This window comes from Brienomyrus brachyistius, unplaced genomic scaffold, assembly GCF_023856365.1.
Source record: "Brienomyrus brachyistius isolate T26 unplaced genomic scaffold, BBRACH_0.4 scaffold72, whole genome shotgun sequence".
Classification (NCBI taxonomy): domain Eukaryota; kingdom Metazoa; phylum Chordata; class Actinopteri; order Osteoglossiformes; family Mormyridae; genus Brienomyrus; species Brienomyrus brachyistius.
This window is the reverse complement of record NW_026042347.1, coordinates 1,265,888-1,278,423: the sequence shown is the minus strand read 5'-3', so window position 1 is coordinate 1,278,423 and position 12,536 is coordinate 1,265,888.

Below are 12,536 nucleotides of genomic sequence, written 5' to 3'. Positions count from 1 at the left end.
CAAAGCAGCAGCCTGACAAAGCAGCACCCTGACACTGACAAAGCAGCACCCTGACACTGACAAAGCAGCACCCTGACACTGACAAAGCAGCACCCTGACACTGACAAAGCAGCACCCTGACACTGACAAAGCAGCACCCTGACAAAGCAGCACCCTGACAAAGCAGCACCCTGACAAAGCAGCACCCTGACAAAGCAGCACCCTGACAAAGCAGCACCCTGACAAACCAGCAGCCTGACAAACAAGCAGCAGCCTGACAAACAAGCAGCAGCCTGACAAACAAGCAGCACCCTGACAAACAAGCAGCACCCTGACAAACAAGCAGCACCCTGACAAACAAGCAGCACCCTGACACTGACAGACAAAGCAGCAGCAGCCTGACACTGACAGACAAAGCAGCAGCAGCCTGACACTGACAGACAAAGCAGCAGCAGCCTGACAAACCAGCAGCAGCCTGACCCTGACAAACCAGCAGCAGCCTGACAAACCAGCAGCAGCCTGACCCTGACAAACCAGCAGCAGCCTGACCCTGACAAACCAGCAGCAGCCTGACCCTGACAAACCAGCAGCAGCCTGACCCTGACAAACCAGCAGCAGCCTGACCCTGACAAACCAGCAGCAGCCTGACCCTGACAAACCAGCAGCAGCCTGACCCTGACAAACCAGCAGCAGCCTGACCCTGACAAACCAGCAGCAGCCTGACCCTGACAAACCAGCAGCAGCCTGACCCTGACAAACCAGCAGCAGCCTGACCCTGACAAACCAGCAGCAGCCTGACCCTGACAAACCAGCAGCAGCCTGACACTGACAAACCAGCAGCAGCCTGACACTGACAAACCAGCAGCAGCCTGACACTGACAAACCAGCCTGACCCTGACAAACCAGCCTGACCCTGACAAACCAGCCTGACCCTGACAAACCAGCCTGACCCTGACAAACCAGCCTGACCCTGACAAACCAGCCTGACCCTGACAAACCAGCCTGACCCTGACAAACCAGCCTGACCCTGACAAACCAGCAGCAGCCTGACAAACCAGCAGCAGCCTGACAAACCAGCAGCAGCCTGACAAACCAGCAGCAGCCTGACAAACCAGCAGCAGCCTGACAAACCAGCAGCAGCCTGACAAACCAGCAGCAGCCTGACAAACAAGCAGCAGACTGACAAACCAGCAGCAGCCTGACAAACCAGCAGCAGCCTGACAAACCAGCAGCAGCCTGACCCTGACAAACCAGCAGCAGCCTGACCCTGACAAACCAGCAGCAGCCTGACCCTGACAAACCAGCAGCAGCCTGACACTGACAAACCAGCAGCAGCCTGACACTGACAAACCAGCAGCAGCCTGACACTGACAAACCAGCAGCAGCCTGACAAACCAGCAGCAGCCTGACCCTGACAAACCAGCAGCAGCCTGACCCTGACAAACCAGCAGCAGCCTGACACTGACAAACCAGCAGCAGCCTGACACTGACAAACCAGCAGCAGCCTGACACTGACAAACCAGCAGCCCCCTGACAAACCAGCAGCACCCTGACAAACCAGCAGCAGCCTGACAAACCAGCAGCAGCCTGACAAACCAGCAGCACCCTGACAAACCAGCAGCACCCTGACAAACCAGCAGCACCCTGACAAACCAGCAGCACCCTGACAAACCAGCAGCACCCTGACAAACCAGCAGCACCCTGACAAACCAGCAGCAGCCTGACACTGACAAAGCAGCAGCAGCCTGACACTGACAAACCAGCAGCACCCTGACAAAGCAGCAGCCTGACACTGACAAAGCAGCAGCCTGACCCTGACAAAGCAGCACCCTGACAAAGCAGCACCCTGACAAAGCAGCACCCTGACAAAGCAGCACCCTGACAAAGCAGCAGCCTGACCCTGACAAAGCAGCAGCCTGACCCTGACAAACCAGCACCCTGACAAACCAGCAGCAGCCTGACCCTGACAAACCAGCAGCAGCCTGACCCTGACAAACCAGCAGCAGCCTGACCCTGACAAACCAGCAGCAGCCTGACCCTGACAAACCAGCAGCAGCCTGACAAACCAGCAGCAGCCTGACAAACCAGCAGCACCCTGACAAACCAGCAGCACCCTGACAAACCAGCAGCACGACCCTGACAAAGCAGCAGCCTGACAAAGCAGCAGCCTGACAAAGCAGCAGCCTGACAAAGCAGCAGCCTGACAAACCAGCAGCAGCCTGACAAACCAGCAGCAGCCTGACAAAGCAGCAGCCTGACAAACCAGCAGCAGCCTGACAAAGCAGCAGCCTGACAAACCAGCAGCAGCCTGACACTGACAAACCAGCAGCAGCCTGACACTGACAAACCAGCAGCAGCCTGACACTGACAAACCAGCAGCAGCCTGACACTGACAAACCAGCAGCAGCCTGACACTGACAAACCAGCAGCAGCCTGACACTGACAAACCAGCAGCAGCCTGACAAAGAAGCAGCCTGACCCTGACAAAGCAGCAGCCTGACCCTGACAAAGCAGCAGCAGCCTGACCCTGACAAAGCAGCAGCAGCCTGACAAAGCAGCAGCAGCCTGACAAAGCAGCAGCAGCCTGACAAAGCAGCAGCAGCCTGACAAAGCAGCAGCAGCCTGACAAAGCAGCAGCAGCCTGACAAAGCAGCAGCAGCCTGACAAACCAGCAGCAGCCTGACAAACCAGCAGCAGCCTGACAAACCAGCAGCAGCCTGACAAACCAGCCTGACAAACCAGCCTGACAAACCAGCCTGACACTGACAAAGCAGCAGCCTGACACTGACAAAGCAGCAGCCTGACAAACCAGCCTGACCCTGACAAACCAGCCTGACCCTGACAAACCAGCAGCCTGACAAACCAGCAGCCTGACAAACCAGCAGCCTGACAAACCAGCAGCCTGACAAAGCAGCAGCCTGACAAAGCAGCAGCCTGACAAAGCAGCACCCTGACACTGACAAAGCAGCACCCTGACACTGACAAAGCAGCACCCTGACACTGACAAAGCAGCACCCTGACACTGACAAAGCAGCACCCTGACAAAGCAGCACCCTGACAAAGCAGCACCCTGACAAAGCAGCACCCTGACAAAGCAGCACCCTGACAAAGCAGCACCCTGACAAACCAGCAGCCTGACAAACAAGCAGCAGCCTGACAAACAAGCAGCAGCCTGACAAACAAGCAGCACCCTGACAAACAAGCAGCACCCTGACAAACAAGCAGCACCCTGACACAGACAAACCAGCAGCAGCCTGACACTGACAAACCAGCAGCAGCCTGACACTGACAAACCAGCAGCAGCCTGACACTGACAAACCAGCAGCAGCCTGACAAAGAAGCAGCCTGACCCTGACAAAGCAGCAGCCTGACCCTGACAAAGCAGCAGCAGCCTGACCCTGACAAAGCAGCAGCAGCCTGACAAAGCAGCAGCAGCCTGACAAAGCAGCAGCAGCCTGACAAAGCAGCAGCAGCCTGACAAACCAGCAGCAGCCTGACAAACCAGCAGCAGCCTGACAAACCAGCCTGACAAACCAGCCTGACAAACCAGCCTGACACTGACAAAGCAGCAGCCTGACACTGACAAAGCAGCAGCCTGACAAACCAGCAGCCTGACAAACCAGCAGCCTGACAAACCAGCAGCCTGACAAACCAGCAGCCTGACAAACCAGCAGCCTGACAAACCAGCAGCCTGACAAACCAGCAGCCTGACAAACCAGCAGCCTGACAAAGCAGCAGCCTGACAAAGCAGCAGCCTGACAAAGCAGCACCCTGACACTGACAAAGCAGCACCCTGACACTGACAAAGCAGCACCCTGACACTGACAAAGCAGCACCCTGACACTGACAAAGCAGCACCCTGACAAAGCAGCACCCTGACAAAGCAGCACCCTGACAAAGCAGCACCCTGACAAAGCAGCACCCTGACAAACCAGCAGCCTGACAAACCAGCAGCCTGACAAACCAGCAGCCTGACAAACAAGCAGCAGCCTGACAAACAAGCAGCAGCCTGACAAACAAGCAGCACCCTGACAAACAAGCAGCACCCTGACACTGACAAACAAGCAGCACCCTGACACTGACAAACAAGCAGCACCCTGACACTGACAGACAAAGCAGCAGCAGCCTGACACTGACAGACAAAGCAGCAGCAGCCTGACAAACCAGCAGCAGCCTGACAAACCAGCAGCAGCCTGACCCTGACAAAACAGCAGCACCCTGACAAACCAGCAGCAGCCTGACCCTGACAAACCAGCAGCAGCCTGACCCTGACAAACCAGCAGCAGCCTGACCCTGACAAACCAGCAGCAGCCTGACCCTGACAAACCAGCAGCAGCCTGACCCTGACAAACCAGCAGCAGCCTGACCCTGACAAACCAGCAGCAGCCTGACCCTGACAAACCAGCAGCAGCCTGACAAACCAGCAGCAGCCTGACAAACCAGCAGCACCCTGACAAACCAGCAGCACCCTGACAAACCAGCAGCACGACCCTGACAAACCAGCAGCCTGACAAACCAGCAGCACGACCCTGACAAAGCAGCAGCCTGACAAAGCAGCAGCCTGACAAAGCAGCAGCCTGACAAAGCAGCAGCCTGACAAAGCAGCAGCCTGACAAAGCAGCAGCCTGACAAAGCAGCAGCCTGACAAACCAGCAGCAGCCTGACAAAGCAGCAGCCTGACAAACCAGCAGCAGCCTGACACTGACAAACCAGCAGCAGCCTGACACTGACAAACCAGCAGCAGCCTGACACTGACAAACCAGCAGCAGCCTGACACTGACAAACCAGCAGCAGCCTGACACTGACAAACCAGCAGCAGCCTGACAAAGAAGCAGCCTGACCCTGACAAAGCAGCAGCCTGACCCTGACAAAGCAGCAGCAGCCTGACCCTGACAAAGCAGCAGCAGCCTGACAAAGCAGCAGCAGCCTGACAAAGCAGCAGCAGCCTGACAAAGCAGCAGCAGCCTGACAAAGCAGCAGCAGCCTGACAAAGCAGCAGCAGCCTGACAAAGCAGCAGCAGCCTGACAAACCAGCAGCAGCCTGACAAACCAGCAGCAGCCTGACAAACCAGCCTGACAAACCAGCCTGACACTGACAAAGCAGCAGCCTGACACTGACAAAGCAGCAGCCTGACAAACCAGCCTGACACTGACAAAGCAGCAGCCTGACACTGACAAAGCAGCAGCCTGACACTGACAAAGCAGCAGCCTGACAAAGCAGCAGCCTGACAAAGCAGCACCCTGACAAAGCAGCAGCACCCTGACAAAGCAGCAGCCCCCTGACAAAGCAGCAGCCCCCTGACAAAGCAGCAGCCCCCTGACAAAGCAGCAGCCCCCTGACAAAGCAGCAGCCCCCTGACAAAGCAGCAGCAGCCTGACAAAGCAGCAGCAGCCTGACAAAGCAGCAGCAGCCTGACAAAGCAGCAGCAGCCTGACAAAGCAGCAGCAGCCTGACAAACCAGCAGCAGCCTGACAAACCAGCAGCAGCCTGACAAACCAGCAGCAGCCTGACAAACCAGCAGCAGCCTGACAAACCAGCAGCAGCCTGACAAACCAGCAGCAGCCTGACCCTGACAAAGCAGCAGCCTGACAAAGCAGCAGCCTGACAAAGCAGCAGCCTGACAAAGCAGCAGCCTGACAAAGCAGCAGCCTGACAAAGCAGCAGCCTGACAAAGCAGCAGCCTGACAAACCAGCAGCCTGACAAACCAGCAGCAGCCTGACAAACCAGCAGCAGCCTGACAAACCAGCAGCAGCCTGACAAACCAGCAGCAGCCTGACAAACCAGCAGCAGCCTGACAAACCAGCAGCAGCCTGACAAACCAGCAGCAGCCTGACAAACCAGCAGCAGCCTGACAAACCAGCAGCAGCCTGACACTGACAAACCAGCAGCAGCCTGACACTGACAAACCAGCAGCAGCCTGACACTGACAAACCAGCAGCAGCCTGACAAACCAGTAGCAGCCTGACAAACCAGCAGCAGCCTGACAAACCAGCAGCAGCCTGACAAACCAGCAGCAGCCTGACAAACCAGCAGCAGCCTGACAAACCAGCAGCAGCCTGACAAACCAGCAGCAGCCTGACAAACCAGCAGCAGCCTGACAAACCAGCAGCAGCCTGACAAACCAGCAGCACCCTGACAAACCAGCAGCACCCTGACAAACCAGCAGCAGCCTGACAAACCAGCAGCAGCCTGACACTGACAAAGCAGCAGCAGCCTGACCCTGACAAAGCAGCAGCAGCCTGACCCTGACAAAGCAGCAGCAGCCTGACCCTGACAAAGCAGCAGCACCCTGACAAAGCAGCAGCACCCTGACAAAGCAGCAGCACCCTGACAAAGCAGCAGCACCCTGACAAACCAGCAGCACCCTGACAAACCAGCAGCACCCTGACAAACCAGCAGCACCCTGACAAACCAGCAGCACCCTGACAAACCAGCAGCACCCTGACAAACCAGCAGCACCCTGACAAACCAGCAGCCTGACCCTGACAAAGCAGCAGCCTGACCCTGACAAAGCAGCAGCCTGACCCTGACAAAGCAGCAGCCTGACACTGACAAAGCAGCAGCCTGACACTGACAAAGCAGCAGCCTGACAAAGCAGCAGCCTGACAAAGCAGCAGCCTGACAAAGCAGCAGCCTGACAATGACAAACCAGCAGCACCCTGACAAAGCAGCAGCCTGACACTGACAAAGCAGCAGCCTGACACTGACAAACCAGCCTGACCCTGACAAACCAGCCTGACACTGACAAACCAGCAGCAGCCTGACCCTGACAAACCAGCAGCAGCCTGACCCTGACAAACCAGCAGCAGCCTGACACTGACAAAGCAGCAGCCTGACAAAGCAGCACCCTGACAAAGCAGCACCCTGACAAAGCAGCACCCTGACAAAGCAGCAGCACCCTGACACTGACAAACCAGCAGCACCCTGACAAACCAGCAGCCTGACCCTGACAAAGCAGCAGCCTGACCCTGACAAACCAGCACCCTGACAAACCAGCAGCAGCCTGACCCTGACAAACCAGCAGCAGCCTGACACTGACAAACCAGCAGCAGCCTGACACTGACAAACCAGCAGCAGCCTGACACTGACAAAGCAGCAGCCTGACACTGACAAAGCAGCAGCCTGACCCTGACAAACCAGCAGCCTGACAAACCAGCAGCCTGACAAACCAGCAGCCTGACAAACCAGCAGCCTGACAAAGCAGCAGCCTGACAAAGCAGCACCCTGACAAAGCAGCACCCTGACACTGACAAAGCAGCACCCTGACACTGACAAAGCAGCACCCTGACACTGACAAAGCAGCACCCTGACACTGACAAAGCAGCACCCTGACAAAGCAGCACCCTGACAAAGCAGCACCCTGACAAAGCAGCACCCTGACAAACCAGCAGCCTGACAAACCAGCAGCCTGACAAACAAGCAGCAGCCTGACAAACAAGCAGCAGCCTGACAAACAAGCAGCAGCCTGACAAACAAGCAGCACCCTGACAAACAAGCAGCACCCTGACACTGACAAACAAGCAGCACCCTGACACTGACAAACAAAGCAGCAGCAGCCTGACACTGACAGACAAAGCAGCAGCAGCCTGACACTGACAGACAAAGCAGCAGCAGCCTGACAAACCAGCAGCAGCCTGACCCTGACAAACCAGCAGCAGCCTGACAAACCAGCAGCAGCCTGACCCTGACAAACCAGCAGCAGCCTGACAAACCAGCAGCAGCCTGACCCTGACAAACCAGCAGCAGCCTGACCCTGACAAACCAGCAGCAGCCTGACCCTGACAAACCAGCAGCAGCCTGACCCTGACAAACCAGCAGCAGCCTGACCCTGACAAACCAGCAGCAGCCTGACCCTGACAAACCAGCAGCAGCCTGACAAACCAGCAGCACCCTGACAAACCAGCAGCACCCTGACAAACCAGCAGCACCCTGACAAACCAGCAGCACCCTGACAAACCAGCAGCACCCTGACAAACCAGCAGCACCCTGACAAACCAGCAGCACCCTGACAAACCAGCAGCACCCTGACAAACCAGCAGCACCCTGACAAACCAGCAGCACCCTGACAAACCAGCAGCACCCTGACAAACAAGCAGCACCCTGACAAACAAGCAGCACCCAGACAAACAAGCAGCACCCTGACAAACAAGCAGCACCCTGACACTGACAAACCAGCAGCAGCCTGACACTGACAAACCAGCAGCAGCCTGACACTGACAAACCAGCAGCAGCCTGACAAACCAGCAGCAGCCTGACAAACCAGCAGCAGCCTGACAAACCAGCAGCAGCCTGACAAACCAGCAGCACCCTGACAAAGCAGCAGCCTGACCCTGACAAAGCAGCAGCCTGACCCTGACAAAGCAGCAGCCTGACCCTGACAAAGCAGCAGCCTGACAAAGCAGCAGCCTGACAAAGCAGCCTGACAAAGCAGCACCCTGACAAAGCAGCACCCTGACAAAGCAGCACCCTGACAAAGCAGCAGCAGCCTGACACTGACAAACCAGCAGCAGCCTGACACTGACAAAGCAGCAGCCTGACACTGACAAAGCAGCAGCCTGACACTGACAAAGCAGCAGCCTGACCCTGACAAACCAGCACCCTGACAAAGCAGCAGCCTGACCCTGACAAACCAGCACCCTGACAAAGCAGCAGCCTGACCCTGACAAAGCAGCAGCCTGACAAAGCAGCAGCCTGACACTGACAAAGCAGCAGCCTGACAAAGCAGCAGCCTGACAAACCAGCAGCACCCTGACAAACAAGCAGCACCCTGACAAACAAGCAGCACCCTGACAAACAAGCAGCACCCTGACAAACAAGCAGCACCCTGACAAACAAGCAGCACCCTGACAAACCAGCAGCAGCCTGACACTGACAAACCAGCAGCACCCTGACAAACCAGCAGCACCCTGACAAACCAGCAGCAGCCTGACACTGACAAACCAGCAGCAGCCTGACACTGACAAACCAGCAGCAGCCTGACACTGACAAACCAGCAGCAGCCTGACACTGACAAAGCAGCAGCAGCCTGACACTGACAAAGCAGCAGCAGCCTGACACTGACAAAGCAGCAGCCGCCTGACACTGACAAAGCAGCAGCCTGACACTGACAAAGCAGCAGCCTGACACTGACAAAGCAGCAGCCTGACACTGACAAAGCAGCAGCCTGACACTGACAAAGCAGCAGCCTGACAAAGCAGCAGCCTGACAAAGCAGCAGCCTGACAAACCAGCAGCCTGACACTGACAAACCAGCAGCAGCCTGACACTGACAAACAAGCAGCAGCCTGACACTGACAAACAAGCAGCAGCCTGACACTGACAAACAAGCAGCAGCCTGACAAACAAGCAGCAGCCTGACACTGACAAACCAGCAGCAGCCTGACACTGACAAACCAGCAGCAGCCTGACACTGACAAACCAGCAGCAGCCTGACACTGACAAACCAGCAGCAGCCTGACACTGACAAACCAGCAGCAGCCTGACACTGACAAACCAGCAGCAGCCTGACACTGACAAACCAGCAGCAGCCTGACAAACCAGCAGCAGCCTGACACTGACAAAGCAGCAGCCTGACCCTGACAAAGCAGCAGCCTGACCCTGACAAAGCAGCAGCCTGACCCTGACAAAGCAGCAGCCTGACCCTGACAAAGCAGCAGCCTGACACTGACAAACCAGCACCCTGACAAACCAGCACCCTGACAAACCAGCAGCCTGACAAACCAGCAGCCTGACAAAGCAGCAGCCTGACAAAGCAGCAGCCTGACAAAGCAGCAGCCTGACAAAGCAGCAGCCTGACACAGCAGCAGCCTGACACTGACAAAGCAGCAGCCTGACACTGACAAAGCAGCAGCCTGACACTGACAAAGCAGCAGCCTGACACTGACAAAGCAGCAGCCTGACACTGACAAAGCAGCAGCCTGACAAAGCAGCAGCCTGACAAAGCAGCAGCCTGACAAAGCAGCAGCCTGACAAAGCAGCAGCCTGACAAAGCAGCAGCCTGACACTGACAAAGCAGCAGCCTGACACTGACAAACCAGCAGCCTGACACTGACAAACCAGCAGCCTGACACTGACAAACAAGCAGCACCCTGACAAACAAGCAGCACCCTGACAAAGCAGCAGCCTGACCCTGACAAACCAGCACCCTGACAAAGCAGCAGCCTGACACTGACAAAGCAGCAGCCTGACAAAGCAGCAGCCTGACAAAGCAGCAGCCTGACAAAGCAGCAGCCTGACAAAGCAGCAGCCTGACAAAGCAGCAGCCTGACAAAGCAGCACCCTGACAAAGCAGCACCCTGACAAAGCAGCAGCAGCCTGACACTGACAAAGCAGCAGCAGCCTGACACTGACAAAGCAGCAGCAGCCTGACCCTGACAAAGCAGCAGCCTGACACTGACAAAGCAGCAGCCTGACCCTGACAAAGCAGCAGCCTGACAAACCAGCAGCCTGACAAACCAGCAGCCTGACAAACCAGCAGCCTGACAAACCAGCAGCACCCTGACAAACCAGCAGCACCCTGACAAACCAACAGCACCCTGACAAACCAGCAGCACCCTGACAAACCAGCAGCACCCTGACAAACCAGCAGCACCCTGACAAACCAGCAGCACCCTGACAAACCAGCAGCACCCTGACAAACCAGCAGCACCCTGACAAACCAGCAGCACCCTGACAAACAAGCAGCACCCTGACAAACAAGCAGCACCCTGACAAACAAGCAGCAGCACCCTGACAAACAAGCAGCAGCACCCTGACACTGACAAAGCAGCAGCAGCCTGACACTGACAAACAAGCAGCAGCACCCTGACACTGACAAACAAGCAGCAGCAGCCTGACACTGACAAAGCAGCAGCAGCCTGACACTGACAAAGCAGCAGCAGCCTGACACTGACAAAGCAGCAGCAGCCTGACACTGACAAAGCAGCAGCAGCCTGACAAAGCAGCAGCAGCCTGACAAAGCAGCAGCAGCCTGACAAAGCAGCAGCAGCCTGACAAAGCAGCAGCAGCCTGACAAACCAGCAGCAGCCTGACAAACCAGCAGCAGCCTGACAAACCAGCAGCAGCCTGACACTGACAAACCAGCAGCAGCCTGACACTGACAAACCAGCAGCAGCCTGACACTGACAAACCAGCAGCAGCCTGACACTGACAAACCAGCAGCAGCCTGACACTGACAAACCAGCAGCAGCCTGACACTGACAAACCAGCAGCAGCCTGACACTGACAAACCAGCAGCAGCCTGACACTGACAAACCAGCAGCAGCCTGACACTGACAAACCAGCAGCAGCCTGACACTGACAAACCAGCAGCAGCCTGACACTGACAAACCAGCAGCAGCCTGACACTGACAAACCAGCAGCAGCCTGACACTGACAAACCAGCAGCAGCCTGACACTGACAAACCAGCAGCAGCCTGACACTGACAAACCAGCAGCAGCCTGACACTGACAAACCAGCAGCAGCCTGACACTGACAAACCAGCAGCAGCCTGACACTGACAAACCAGCAGCAGCCTGACACTGACAAACCAGCAGCAGCCTGACACTGACAAACCAGCAGCAGCCTGACACTGACAAACCAGCAGCAGCCTGACACTGACAAACCAGCAGCAGCCTGACACTGACAAACCAGCAGCAGCCTGACACTGACAAACCAGCAGCAGCCTGACACTGACAAACCAGCAGCAGCCTGACACTGACAAACCAGCAGCAGCCTGACCCTGACAAACCAGCAGCAGCCTGACCCTGACAAAGCAGCAGCAGCCTGACCCTGACAAAGCAGCAGCAGCCTGACCCTGACAAAGCAGCAGCAGCCTGACCCTGACAAAGCAGCAGCAGCCTGACACTGACAAAGCAGCAGCAGCCTGACACTGACAAAGCAGCACCCTGACACTGACAAACCAGCACCCTGACACTGACAAACCAGCAGCCTGACAAACCAGCAGCCTGACAAACCAGCAGCCTGACAAACCAGCAGCCTGACAAACCAGCAGCCTGACAAACCAGCAGCCGCCTGACCCTGACAAAGCAGCAGCAGCCTGACAAAGCAGCAGCAGCCTGACAAAGCAGCAGCAGCCTGACAAAGCAGCAGCAGCCTGACACTGACAAACCAGCAGCCTGACCCTGACAAACCAGCAGCCTGACCCTGACAAAGCAGCAGCCTGACCCTGACAAAGCAGCACCCTGACAAAGCAGCACCCTGACAAAGCAGCACCCTGACAAAGCAGCACCCTGACAAAGCAGCACCCTGACAAAGCAGCACCCTGACAAACCAGCAGCCTGACAAACAAGCAGCACCCTGACAAAGCAGCACCCTGACAAAGCAGCACCCTGACAAACCAGCAGCCTGACAAACAAGCAGCACCCTGACAAACAAGCAGCACGACAAACAAGCAGCACCCTGACACTGACAAAGCAGCAGCAGCCTGACACTGACAAAGCAGCAGCAGCCTGACACTGACAAACCAGCAGCAGCCTGACACTGACAAACCAGCAGCAGCCTGACACTGACAAACCAGCAGCAGCCTGACACTGACAAACCAGCAGCAGCCTGACC